A 12,864-nucleotide genomic window follows, 5' to 3' on the forward strand; every position below is an offset into this window, starting at 1 on the left:
CCATTCTGCTGAGAGTTCTTATCATGAACGGATGTTGAGTTTTGTCAAATGCTTTTCTGCATCTATTGCAATGATCATATGATTTTTATCCTTCATTTTGTGAATGTGGTGTATCATGTTGATTAATTTTTGAATATTGAAGCATCCTTGCATCTCTGGAATAAACCCTACTTGATAATGGTGAATGATCCTTTAAGTAATTTTAAAATTCAGCTTGTTAATATTTTGTTGAGGATTTGCATCTGTGTTTATCAATGATATTGGTCTCCGATTTTCTTTTTATCATAGTTGTGTTTGTTTTGGTATCAGGGTAATGCTGTCCCCCTAGCATGAATTTGGAAGCATTCCTTCATATTCTGTTTTTTGGAATAGGTTAAGAAGTATAGGTATTAACTCTTCTTTAAATGTTTGGTAGAGGGTGCCTGGGTGGCTTAGTCAGTTAAGCTTCTGCCTTCTGCTCAGGCCAGGATCCTGGAGTACCGGAATTGAGTCCCACATCAGACTCCCCACAGGGAGTCTGCTTCTCCCTCTACCCCCCACCCTGCTCTTGTGCTCTCTCTCTCTCTCAAATAAATAAATAAAATCTTAAAAAAAAAAAGTAAATGTTTGGTAGAATTCACTTTTGAAGCCATCTGGACTTTTGTTTGTTTTGTTTGTTGGGAGTTTTTGGTTCAACTTTGTTTCAGTTTTATTAACTGAATTTCTTTGTAATTTGTTTAGATTTTCTATGTCTTCCTGAATTTATTCTTGGAAGTTTTTATGTTTATAGGAAGTTTTCATTCTATTTTGTCTAATTTGTTGGCATATTGTTTTTTTCTGGTAATTTCTTAAAATCCTTTGTATTCTGTGGTGTTGGTTCTTTTTGGAAGGAAGCCATGCCTGGAGTAGGGTAAGAGAAGGAATAGGTTGAGATCAGTAGTACAGATATGTTTAGTATGACGTGAGACATCTAAGTGGAGACAATCAGCAGGCAGTTAAATACAAGAATTTCAAGTAAAAAAAAAAAGAATTTCAAGTTTAGAAACAAGTCCTAAACTATAAATTAAACCACAAATCTGGTTTGGTCAGTATATAACCTTCAGTATAGACTTGGGATACTAACCCTTTATCCAATATGGCATTTACAAATATCTTCTCTCATTCCATCAGCTGCCTTTTAGTTTTGTTAATTGTTTCCTTTGCTGTGCTGAGGCTTTTTATCTTGATGAAGTCCCAATTGTTCATTTTTGCTTTAGTTTCCCTTGCTTCAGGAGACGTGTCTAGTAAGATGTTGCTGTGGCTAACATCAAAGAGGTTGCTGCCTTTTTCTCCTCTAGGATTTTGATGGTTTCCTGTCTTACATTTAGGTCTTTAATCCATTTTCAATTTACTTTTGTGTACGGTGTAAGAAAGTGGTCCAGTTTCATTCTTCTGCATGTTGCTGTCCAGTTTTCCCAACACCATTTGTCGAAGAGACTTCTTATGTTTTTTCCTGCTTTGTGGAAGGTTAGTTGGCCATACATTTGTGGGTCCATTTCTGGTTCTCTATTCTGTTCCATTGATCTGTGTGTCTGTTTTTGCCTGTAGCTTCAGTATAAAACACATAATTGAGAGCACAATTGAATAAAACACCTCAACACAGTTGTGTACTTCATCATAAGAAAACTTCCACTGTTGTGATTTGACCTTGGGTTTACTTTCGCAGAACAAGAATTATAACTTTTCTTCTCACTGGTAGGGATGAAAAGCTAAGAGAAAGTATTGCTCTTAGTTGCTCTTGTGATAATGAGTCCCACTAGAAGCTGTGTCTGTTCTGCTACCAGTTGCTCAGGTTTTGCTTCCTTCCTGGCATCTTTCAGCATTCTGCTTTTTTCCAGTCTAAACCAGAAAGAAAGGAAATGATTCTGTTTACATATGCACTAATTTCCTAGGATTATCCTCTGCTGCTTTTTTCCAGTCTGGATGGAAATTCTTTCTTGACTTCTTCTCTGCCACTTCCTGTTCTTTGAGTCTGGAACTGTTATAAAAGCTAATTGGCATCAGACACAAAAGATTATTCATTAACTTTTCTCTAATACCCACAGCTCCTTCCAGGCCTGATTCTAATTTTTTAAAGGAACTATCTCTTTCTTTTCTTCTGAATTGACATATTAGAATACATTTGAACAGACCATGCACAATTTTCAAACAATTGCTTTATATGCCATATTTAGTTTGAAAGTTATTTTCCCATAGAAACAATAATATAAATGATGGTTTGGTTTCCCCAGCTAACTCCAACATCTTTTAAACTTGTGTCAAGTGGTATTTCATTTATAATTGACAACAGTTATACCCTTGTTTCTTGGACACATGGACACATTGCCCATAAGTTATTCTAGTATAGCATAGAGACAGGAAACAAGGACTATACCTACAGCGTCCCAATAATTTAACTTTCTACATTAGTAGCATAGAACCATAGACTGTAGGAGTTAGGAGGGACATTAGAGATAGCATCATCCAAGCTACTTATTTTATGAGGGAGAAGACTGAGAGCCTGGGAACTTAAATGACTTTTCCTTAGTGGCATTTTCTTACCTCACATCACTGAAATTTGTGTATATTGATTCACCTGTTTAAAATTACAGATAAACTCCTTAGTATCTATCAAGATTCAGTTCTCCCATAAAACTTCATGTGTTCACCCTTGACCCTTTAGATATAGTTGGACACTCCAATATCTTTTCTCTCCATACATTGTATATAATAACTTTCATAGCACTATTTAGATACAGGTTGTGTGACCTTGTGCAAGTCACTAAATATCTCAGTACTTCAGTTTTTTTATCCCATAAAATAATAATAATAATAACCTACTTCATAGGTGTGTAGTGAAAATGAAATGAGTTAATATAGGTAAAGAGCTTATGACATTGGTACACAGTAAATTTTATATAATTAATAGATAGTATCATAATGAATTGTGATTTTTGACTTGAATACTTGTTTTCCCTACTGGTCTATGAGCTCATCAGCTCACCAGGGACAAAAAGATTATAGCTCGCTCATCGTTGGGAGCATTATATAAGTTTTTAATGAAAATTTTTATTTTGAAGGGTGCCTGGGTGGCTCAGTCAGTTAAGCGTCTGCTTTCAGCACAGGTCGTGATCAGTGTCCTGGGATCGAGCCCCACTTTGGGCTCCCTGCTCAGTGGGGAGTCTGCTTCTCCCTCTCCCTCTGCTCCTCCCCCCACTCATGCTCTCTCTTTCTCAAATAAAATCTTAAAAAAAAAAGAAAATTTTTACTTTGAAATCATTGTAAGTTTACATGCAGTTGGAAGAAATACTACAGAGATCCCATGTGCCCTTTACCTCATTTCCCCCAGTAATAACACCTTGCAAAACTATAGTACAATATCACAACGAGGATATTGATGTTGATACAGTCAAGATTCAGAACAATTCCATTACCACAGGATTCTACATATTGACCTTTTAAAACCACACTCATTTCTTTCTCATATTCTTCCTCCAACAAACATCTTTAACTCCTGGCAACCACTAATCTAGTCTCCATTTCTATAATTTTGTTATTTCAAGAATATTATATAAATGGAATAACATAATATGTAACTTTTGCTGATTGTCTCTTTTCACTCAGCATAATTCTCTGGAGATTTATTTCAAGTTGTGTGTTATCATTTTTAAAAATTATTATTGAGTAGCATTTCATGGTATGAGTGTATATACTAAAGTTTGACTACTCACCCATTGAAAGACAGCTGAATTGTTTCTAGTTTTTATTGATTATGAATAAAGCTGCTTTTGAACATTCATGTACAGGTTTTTGTGTAAATATATGTTTTCATTTCCCTGGGATAAATGCCCAGGAGAGAGTTGTTGGATCATATGGTAGTTGCATGTTTAGTTTTTGAAGAAATTGCCAAACTGTTTTCCATAATGCTGTACCATTTTACATACCACCAACAACTTACGAGTGAAAAGACAAGAGAAATTTATCCCAAATGAAGGAACAGGACATGGCCATGGACAGGGATCAAAGTAAAACAGATATAAATAACATACCTGATGGACAATTTAAAGCAGTGATCATAAGGATACTCACTGGACTTGAGAACAGAGCAGGGGACATCAGTGAGACCCTTAACACAGAGATAAGGAATAACAGCAGAGATAAAGGACTCTATAACCAAGATGAGAAACATGCCTGATAGAATGAAGCACAGGCTGGAGAGCAGAGGAATGAATTAGTGACCTAGAAGACAGAGTAAGGGAAAGTAATCAAGCTGAACAAAGGATAAAAAAAAGAATTATGCAAAACAAGAATATACTTAGGGAACTCAGTGACTCCATCAAACATAAACACATTTATATTTTAGGAGTCCCAGAAGAAGAGAGAGTAAAGGGGGCAGAAAATTTATTTGAAGAAATAATAGCTGAAAACTTGACTAACATGGGGAAGGAAACAGATTTCCAGAAATAGGTGGCACAGAGAACTCCCATCAAAATCAACAAAAGCAGATCCACACCAAGACATATTGTAAATAAATTGGCTATATATAGTGATAAAAAATATTAAAGAGCAGCAAGATAAAAGAAGACAGTTACATACAAAGGAAACCCCATAAAGCTATCGGCAGATTTTTCAGCAGAAACTTTCTAAGCCAGAAAGGAGGTATGATATACTCAAAGTGTTGAATGGGAAAAACATGAAGCCAAGAATACCCTATCCAGCAAGCCTGTCATTCAGAATAGAAGGAGAGATAAAGAGTTTCCCAAACAAAAACTAAAGGAGTTCATGACCTCTAAACCAGCCCTGCAAGGAGTGTTAAAGGTAACTCTTTGAGTGGAAAGGAAAGACCACAAATGACAATATGAAGGTAGGAAACATAAAAGCAGTAAAAAGAATCAGTCAAGGAACTCACAAAAGAAAAGGAAGTATGCACCTAAAACATGGGGAGTAGAGGAGTAAAGAATGGGTTCAAACGTGAACGACCATCAATTTAATAGACTGCTATATGAAGAAGGGGTTGTATAGAAACTGGATGGTAGTGATTTATCAAAAGCACTAATAAATATGCAAAGAATAAAGAGAAAGAAATTCACATATGTCACTGAAGAAAACCAGCAAACCATGAAAGAGAGGAAGACAAGAAAGGCTCAGAGAAAATCTTCAGAACAACCACAAAACAAATAATAAAACAGCAATAAATATATATCTATCAATAATGACTTTATTTTTTTAAGTAGCCTCCAAGCCTAGCATGGAGCCTAATGGAGGGCCCAAACTCATACCCCAAGATCAAGACCTGAGCTGAGATCAAGAGTTGGATGCTTAACCTACTGAGCCACCCCAGGCACCTCAATCAATAATTACTTTGAATGTAAATGGACGAAATGCTCCAATCAAAACACATAGGGTGACAGAATGGATGAAATAATAAGACCCATCTATACACTGCCTACAAGAGGCTCATGTTAGACCAAAAAACAGCTGCAGATTGAAAGTGAGGAGATGGAGAAACATCTATCATGCAAATGGATGTCAAAAGAAAGCCAGAGTGGCAGCTTTCCAACCAGGCCCTGGCAGAATGGCTCCCGCGAAGAAGGGTGGCAAGAAGAAGAAGGGCCGTTCTGCCATCAACGAGGTAGTGACCAGAGAATACACCATCAGCATTCACAAGCACATCCATGGAGTGGGTTTCAAGAAGCGTGTCCCTCGGGCACTCAAAGAGATCCGGAAATTTGCCATGAAGGAGATGGGAACTCCAGATGTGCACATTGACACCAGGCTCAACAAAGCTGTCTGGGCCAAAGGAATAAGGAATGTTCCGTACCGTATTGGAGTGCAGTTGTCCAGAAAATGTAATGAGGATGAAGATTCACCAAACAAGCTCTACACACTGTTTACCTATGTACCTGTCACCACTTTCAAAAAGACAGACAGTTAATGTGGATGAGAACTAATCGCTGATTGTCAAATAAAGGTATAAAACTGCAAAAAAAAAAAAAAAAAGAAAAGAAAAAGAAAGAAAGTCAGAGTGGCAATACTTCTATTGGATGAAATAGACTTTAAAGCAAAGGCTGTAACAAGAGGCAAGAACACGGTATCATAATAAAGGGGATAGTCCAGCAAGAAGATATAACAATTGTAAATATTTATGGACTCAACATGGGAGCACCCAAATACACAAAACAGTTAAGAACAAACATAAAGAAACTAATAGATAATAATACCATAGCAGTAGAAGACTTTTAACATCCCACTTACACCAATGGACGGATCATCTAAACAGAAAATCAACGCAGAAACAATGGCTTTGAATGACACAGTGAACCAGATGGATTTAACAGAATATTCAGAACATTCCAGCCCCAAACAGCAGAATACACATTCTTTTCAAGTGCACATGGAACATCCTCCACAATAGATGACATATCAGGCCACAAAACAAGCTTCAGCATAGTCAAAAGGATCAAAGTCATACTGTGCATCTTTTCTGACCACAATGCTATGAAACTAGAAGTCAACCACAAGAAAAAATCTGGAAAGACCACAGATAACATGCTGCTGAACAATGAATAGGTCAACCAGGAAATAAAAGAAGCAATTAAAAAGTACATGGAAACAAATGAAAATGAAAACACAACAGTTCAAAATCTTTGGGACGCAGCAAAAGCAGTTCTCAGAGGGAAGTGTATAGCAATACAGGCCTACCTCAAGAAGCAAGAAAAACCTCAAATAACCTAACCTTACACTGAAAGGAGCTAAAAAAAAGAACAACAAATGAAACCTAAAATGAGCCAAAGAAAGGAAATAATAAAGATTGGAGCAGAAATAAATGATATAGAAACTAAAAAACAATAGAACAGATCATGAAACCAGGAGCTGGTTCTTTGAAAAAAATCAATTAAATTGACAAACCTCTAGCCAGACTTATCAAGGAAAAAAAGAAAGGGCCCAAAAACTACATGCCAACAAATTGGACAACCTAGAAGAAGTGGATAAATTCCAGAAACATATAATCTAACAAAAGTGAAACAGGAAGAAATAGAAAATTTGAACAGACTGATTACAAGCAAAGAAATGGAATCAGTAATCCAAAAACTCCCAACAAACCAAAGTTCAGAACCAGATGGCTTCACAGATGAGTTCTCTCAGACATTTAAGGGGCGCCTGGGTGGCTCAGTCTGTTAACCATCTGCCTTCAGCTCAGGTCCTGATCCTGGGGTCCTGGGATCAAGCCCCACATCGGGCTTCCTGCTCAGTGGGGAGTCTGATTCTCCCTCTCCCTCTGCTCCTCCCCCACACTCATGCGCACTCTCTCTCTCTCAAAATAAATAAATAAAATCTTTTTAAACAACAACAACAAAACATTTAAAGAAGAGCTAATGCCTTTTCTTCTCAAACTATTCTGAAAAATAGAAAAGGAAGGAAAACTTTCACTTTTATTCTGTGAGGTCAGCATTATCCTGACACCAAAACCCTGATAAAGACACCATTACGGGGCACCGGGGTGGCTCAGTCATTGAGTCTTCGGCTCAGGTCATGATCCCAGGGTCCTGGGATCGAGCCCCACATCAGGCTCCCTGCTCCACAGGAAGCCTGCTTCTCCCTCTCCTACTCCCCCTGCTTGTGTTCCCTCTCTTGCTGTCTGTCTCTCTGTCAAATAAATAAAAAAAATAAAAAAAAAATAAAGACACCACTAGAAAACAGAACTACAGGGCAATATCCCTGATGAACATAGATGCAGAAATCCTCAACAAAATACTAGCAAACCAAATCCAACAATACATTAAAAACGTCATTCACCACAATCCAGTGGGATTTCCTCCAGGGTTGCAAGGGTGGTTCAGTATTCACAAATCAGTCAACATGATACATCACATCAACAAGAGAAAGACTAGAAACCATATGATCATTTCAATAGATGCAGAAAAAGCATATGACAAAGTACAACATCCATTCATGAAAATGCCCTCAACAAAGTTAGTTTAGAGGGAACATACCTCAACATAATAAATAGCTCAATATATGGAAAACCATAGCAAACATTATCCTCAGTGGGGAAAACTGAGAGCCTTTCCCCTAGGGTCAGGAACAAGACCAGGATGTTCACTCTCACCATTTCTATCCAACATCATACTGGAAGTCCTAGCCAGAGCAATCAGACAATAAAAAGAAATAAGAGATATCCAGATCAGTAAGGAGGAGGTGAAACATTCATTATTTGTGGATGACATGATACTCTTTCTATAGAAAACCTGAAAGATTCCCCCCCCAAAAATTTCTGGAACTGATAAACAGATTCGGTAGAGTTGCAGGATACAAAATTAGTGTACAGAAATCTGTTGCATTTGTGTACACCAGTAATGAAACAGCAGAAAGAGAAATTAAGAAAACAATCCCATTTACAATTGCACCAAAAATAATAAGATACCAAGGAATAGACCTAACCAAAGAGGTGAAAGACCTGTACTCTGAAAACTATAGAACACTTATGAAAGAAACTGAAGATGACACAAAGAAATGGAAAGACATTCCATGCTCATGGATTAGAAGAACAAATTTTGTTAAAATGTCTATACCACCCAAAGCAATCACACATTTAATGCAATCCCTATCAAAATGCCACGAGCATTTTTTGCAGAACTAGAACAAACAATCCTAAAATTTGTATGGAACCACAAAAGATCCTGAATAGCCAAAGTAAACTTGAAAAAGAAAGCAAAGCTGGAGGCATCAGAATTTCAGACTTCAAGTTATAAAGCTGTAGTAATCAAAACCATATGATACTGGTACAAAAATAGATTCATAGACCAAGGAAACAGAATAGAAAACCCAGAAATAAACCCAGAATTATATGGCCAATGAATGTTTGACAAAGCAGGAAAGAATATACAATGGGAAAAAGGCAGTCTTTTCCAAGAAGGGTGTTGGGAAAACTGGATAGCAACATGCAAAAGAATGAAACCAGACCACTCTCTTACATCATGAACAAAAATAAATTCAAAATGGATTAAAGACCTAAATGTGAGACCTGAAACCACAAAAGTCCTAGAAAAGAGCACAGGCACTGATTTCTCTGACATAGACTGTAACAACACTTCTCTAGACATGTTTCCTGAGGCAAGGGAAACAAAAGTAAAAATAAACTGTTGGGACTACATCAAAATAAAAAGCTTCTGCACAGCAAAGGAAACAATAAAACTAAAAGGCAACCAATGGAAAGGGAGAAGATATTTGCAAAGGACACATCTGATACAGGGTTAGTATCCAAAATATATAAAGAACTTAAAAACTCAACATCTAATAAATAAATAATCCAATTAAAAAATGGGCAGAAGAGCAGCACCTGGTTGGTTCAGTCGATTGTGTCCCACCCTTCATCTCAGCTCAGTTCTTGATCTCAAGATCATGAGTTCAAGCTCCATGTTGGACTCCATGCTGGGCATAAAGCCTACTTTTAAAAAATGGGCAGAAGACTTAAACATATTTCTCCAAAGAAGACATACAGGTGGCCAACAGACACATGAAAAAATGCTCCACATCTCTCATCATCAAGGAAATGCAAATGAAAACTATATCACCTCACAACTGTCAGAATGACTAAAATCAAAAACACAAGAAACAAGTGTTGATGAGGATATGGACAAAAAGGAACCCTTGTACGCTGTTGGTAGAAATGCAAACTGGTGCAGCCCCCAGTGGAAAACAGTGTGGAGGTTCCTCAAAATGTTAAAAATAGAATTACCTACAATCTAGTAATCACACTATGGGGTGTTTACTCAAAGAATACAAAAGCACTAATTCAAAAGGATACATGTATCCCTATGTTTACAGTAGCACTATTTATAATAGCAAAGATATGGAAGTGGCCCCAGTATCCAGTCAGTGATAGATTAGTGGATAAAGAAGAAGTGGTATATATATACACACTGGAATATTATTCAGCCATTAAAAAAAATGGACATTTGCCATCTGCAATGATGTGGATGGAGCCAGGGTATTATGATAAGCGAAATAAGTCAGTCAGGGAAAGAGAAATACCGTGTGATTTCACTCATGTGGAATTTAAGAAACAAAACTGAACATGGGGGGAAAATGAGAGGCAAACCATAAAATAGACTCTAAATATAGAGAACAAACTGAGGGTTCCTGCAGTAGAGGTATGTGTTGGAATGGGTGATGGGTATTAAGGAGGGCACAAAAAAAAAAGGGCACCTGTTGTGATGAGCACTGTCTGTTGTATGTAAATGATGATTCACTAAAACCTGTACCTGAGGGACGCCTGGGTGGCTCAGTCGGTTAAACGTCTGCCTTCGGCTCAGGTCATGATCCCAGGGTCCTGGGGTCGAGTCCTGCATCAGGCTGTTCAGCAGGGAACCTGCTTCTCCCTCTGCCTGCTGCTCCCCTTGCTGTCAAATAAATAAAATCTAAAAAAAATATATACCTGAAACTAATATTTTAAAAAATCATGTTTAAAAAAAGAAAAGATAGAGTGACAAGCCAAAAAACAGACTCTTAATTATGCAGAACAAACTGGTGGTTACCAGAGGGGAGGTTCGTGGGCAGATGGGTGAAATATGTGATGAGGATTAAGGAGTGCCCTTATTGTGATAAGTACCGGGTGATTAAAAACTTAAAAGAGGATATTATTTCCTCCATTAACGTGCTTTTGCACCTTTGTAAAAAAATAAATTAGTATTCACCATATACAAAAATAAACTCAAAATGGATTAAATACCTCCGTGTAAAGTGGATTAAATACTTAAGCATAAAAATCCTAGAAGAAAGCACAAGGAGTAATTTCTCTGACATCAGCTGTAGCAGCATTTTTCTAGATATGTCTCCTTAGGCAAAGGAAACAAAAGCGAAAGTAAACTCTTGGGACTACTTCAAAATAAAAAGCTTTTGCACAGCAAAGGAAACCATCTGCAAAACAAAAAGACCACCTACTGAGTGGCAGAGGATATTTGCCAATGATACTGCCAATAATACGTTAATATCCAAAATATGCAAAGGACTTGTACAACACCAAAAAAGCAAACAATCCAATTAAAAAGTGGGCAGAGGACCTTAATAGACATTTTTTTCAAAGAAGACATACAGTTGGCCAGCAGACACATGAAAAGATGCTCAACATCCCTAATCATCAGGGAAATACAAATCAAAACCACAATGAGATATTACCTCACACCTGTGAGAATGGCTAAAATTAAAAAGACAAGAAACAACAAGTGTTGGTAAGGATGTGGAGGAAAAGGAACCCTCATGCACTGTTGGTGGGAATGTAAACTGGTATAGCCATTGTGGAATATAATATGGAGGTTCCTTAAAAAATTAAAGATAGAAATACCAAATGATCCAATAATTCAACTCTTGGGTAGTTACCCAAAGAAAATGAAAACACGAACTCGAAAAGATCTATGCATTTGCAAAAGCTAATACGTGGAAGCAGTCTAAGTGTCCATCAATAGACAAATGGATAAGGAAAATGTGGTGTATATATACAATGTAATATATGCAGCCCTAAAAAGGATGAAATTGTGCCATTTGGGACAACATGGATGAACTTAGAATGCTAAGTGAAATAAGTCAGACCAAGAAAGACCAATATCATATGATTTTACTCATAAGTGGAATCTAAAAAAAAAAAAAAGAAAAGAATAAACAAACAAAGAAGAATCTGACCTATAAACACAGAGAACAAACTGATGGCTGCCAGATGGGAGGTAGGTGGGTGGGGTGGGCAAAGTGAGTGAAGGGGAGAGGGAGATACAGTTCTCCAGTTATGGAATGAGTAAGTCACAGGAATAAGAAGCAGACCATAAGGAATACAATCAATGATATTGTAATAGCATGTATTGAGACAGATGATAGTTATGCTTGTGGTGAACATAGAATAATGTTTAAACCTGTCAAAGTACTAAATTGTATACCTGAAACTAATGTAACATTGTGTATCAACTATACTCAAATTAAAAAAAAGTCAGGATTATAGCAAAATTGAAGAAAACAGGTTAATATAAAAACGCCAGTTGCAGGGCACCTGGGTGGCTTAGTCGTTGGGTGTCTGCCTTCGGCTCAGATCATGATCCCAGGGTCCTGGGATTGAGCCCAGCATCGGGCTCCCTGCTAGGCGGGAAGCCTGCTTCTCCCTCTCCCACTCCCCTGCTTGTGTTCCCTCTCTCGCTGTCTCTCTCTGTCAAATAAATAAATAAAATCTTTAAAAAAAAATGCCAGTTGCTTTCCTATAAACCTGCAATGAACAATTGTATTTGAAATGAAAACAACACTATTTATATTAAATGCAATAAAAAGAGGAGGAGGGAAGGGAGAGGGGAAAGAAAGAAGGAAGGAAGATAAGACAGGCAGGCATACAGACTTAGACATAAGAATTACAAAATACAGGGCGCCTGGGTGGCTCAGTGGGTTAAGCGACTGCCTTCCGCTCAGGTCATGATCCTGGAGTCGCGGGATCGAGTCCCGCTTCGGGCTCCCTGCTCAGCGGGGAGTCTGCTTCTCCCTCCTCTGACCCTCTTCCCTTTCGTGCTCTCTATCTCTCATTCTCTCTCTCTCTCAAATAAATAAATAAAATCTTTAAAAAATTACAAAATACATACAAGATCTATATGAGGAAAATTATAAAACTCTGATGAAGGAAATCAAAGAAGAACTAAATAAATGGAGAGAGATTTCATGTTCATGGATAGCAATGCTCAATATTGTTAAGATGTTAGTTCTTCCCAGCTTGATCTAGATTCAGTATAATCAGAATTAAAACCCAGCAAGTTACTTTGTGGATATGACAAACAGATTTTAACATTTATATGGGAAGGCAGTAGATCCAGAAATCTTCTTAAGGAAGAACAAAGTCAG

The 12,864-nt window shown here is 37.4% G+C and overlaps 1 protein-coding gene and 1 pseudogene across 1 annotated transcript in view; both read left to right on the forward strand.

The window, feature by feature from the left end:
• Window positions 1-12,864, forward strand: part of ZSWIM5 (zinc finger SWIM-type containing 5) — a 214,732-nt gene that overhangs the window by 67,036 nt on the left and 134,832 nt on the right. The gene's annotated exons all lie outside the window — the stretch shown is intronic.
• LOC114224251 (large ribosomal subunit protein eL31 pseudogene) lies at window positions 5,558-5,948 on the forward strand (annotated as a pseudogene).

The sequence above is a fragment of the Eumetopias jubatus genome, unplaced genomic scaffold (genome assembly GCF_037043125.1).
Source record: "Eumetopias jubatus isolate StellerSeaLion01/CBP00866 unplaced genomic scaffold, mEumJub1_p1.0 scaffold_4, whole genome shotgun sequence".
Lineage (NCBI taxonomy): Eukaryota > Metazoa > Chordata > Mammalia > Carnivora > Otariidae > Eumetopias > Eumetopias jubatus.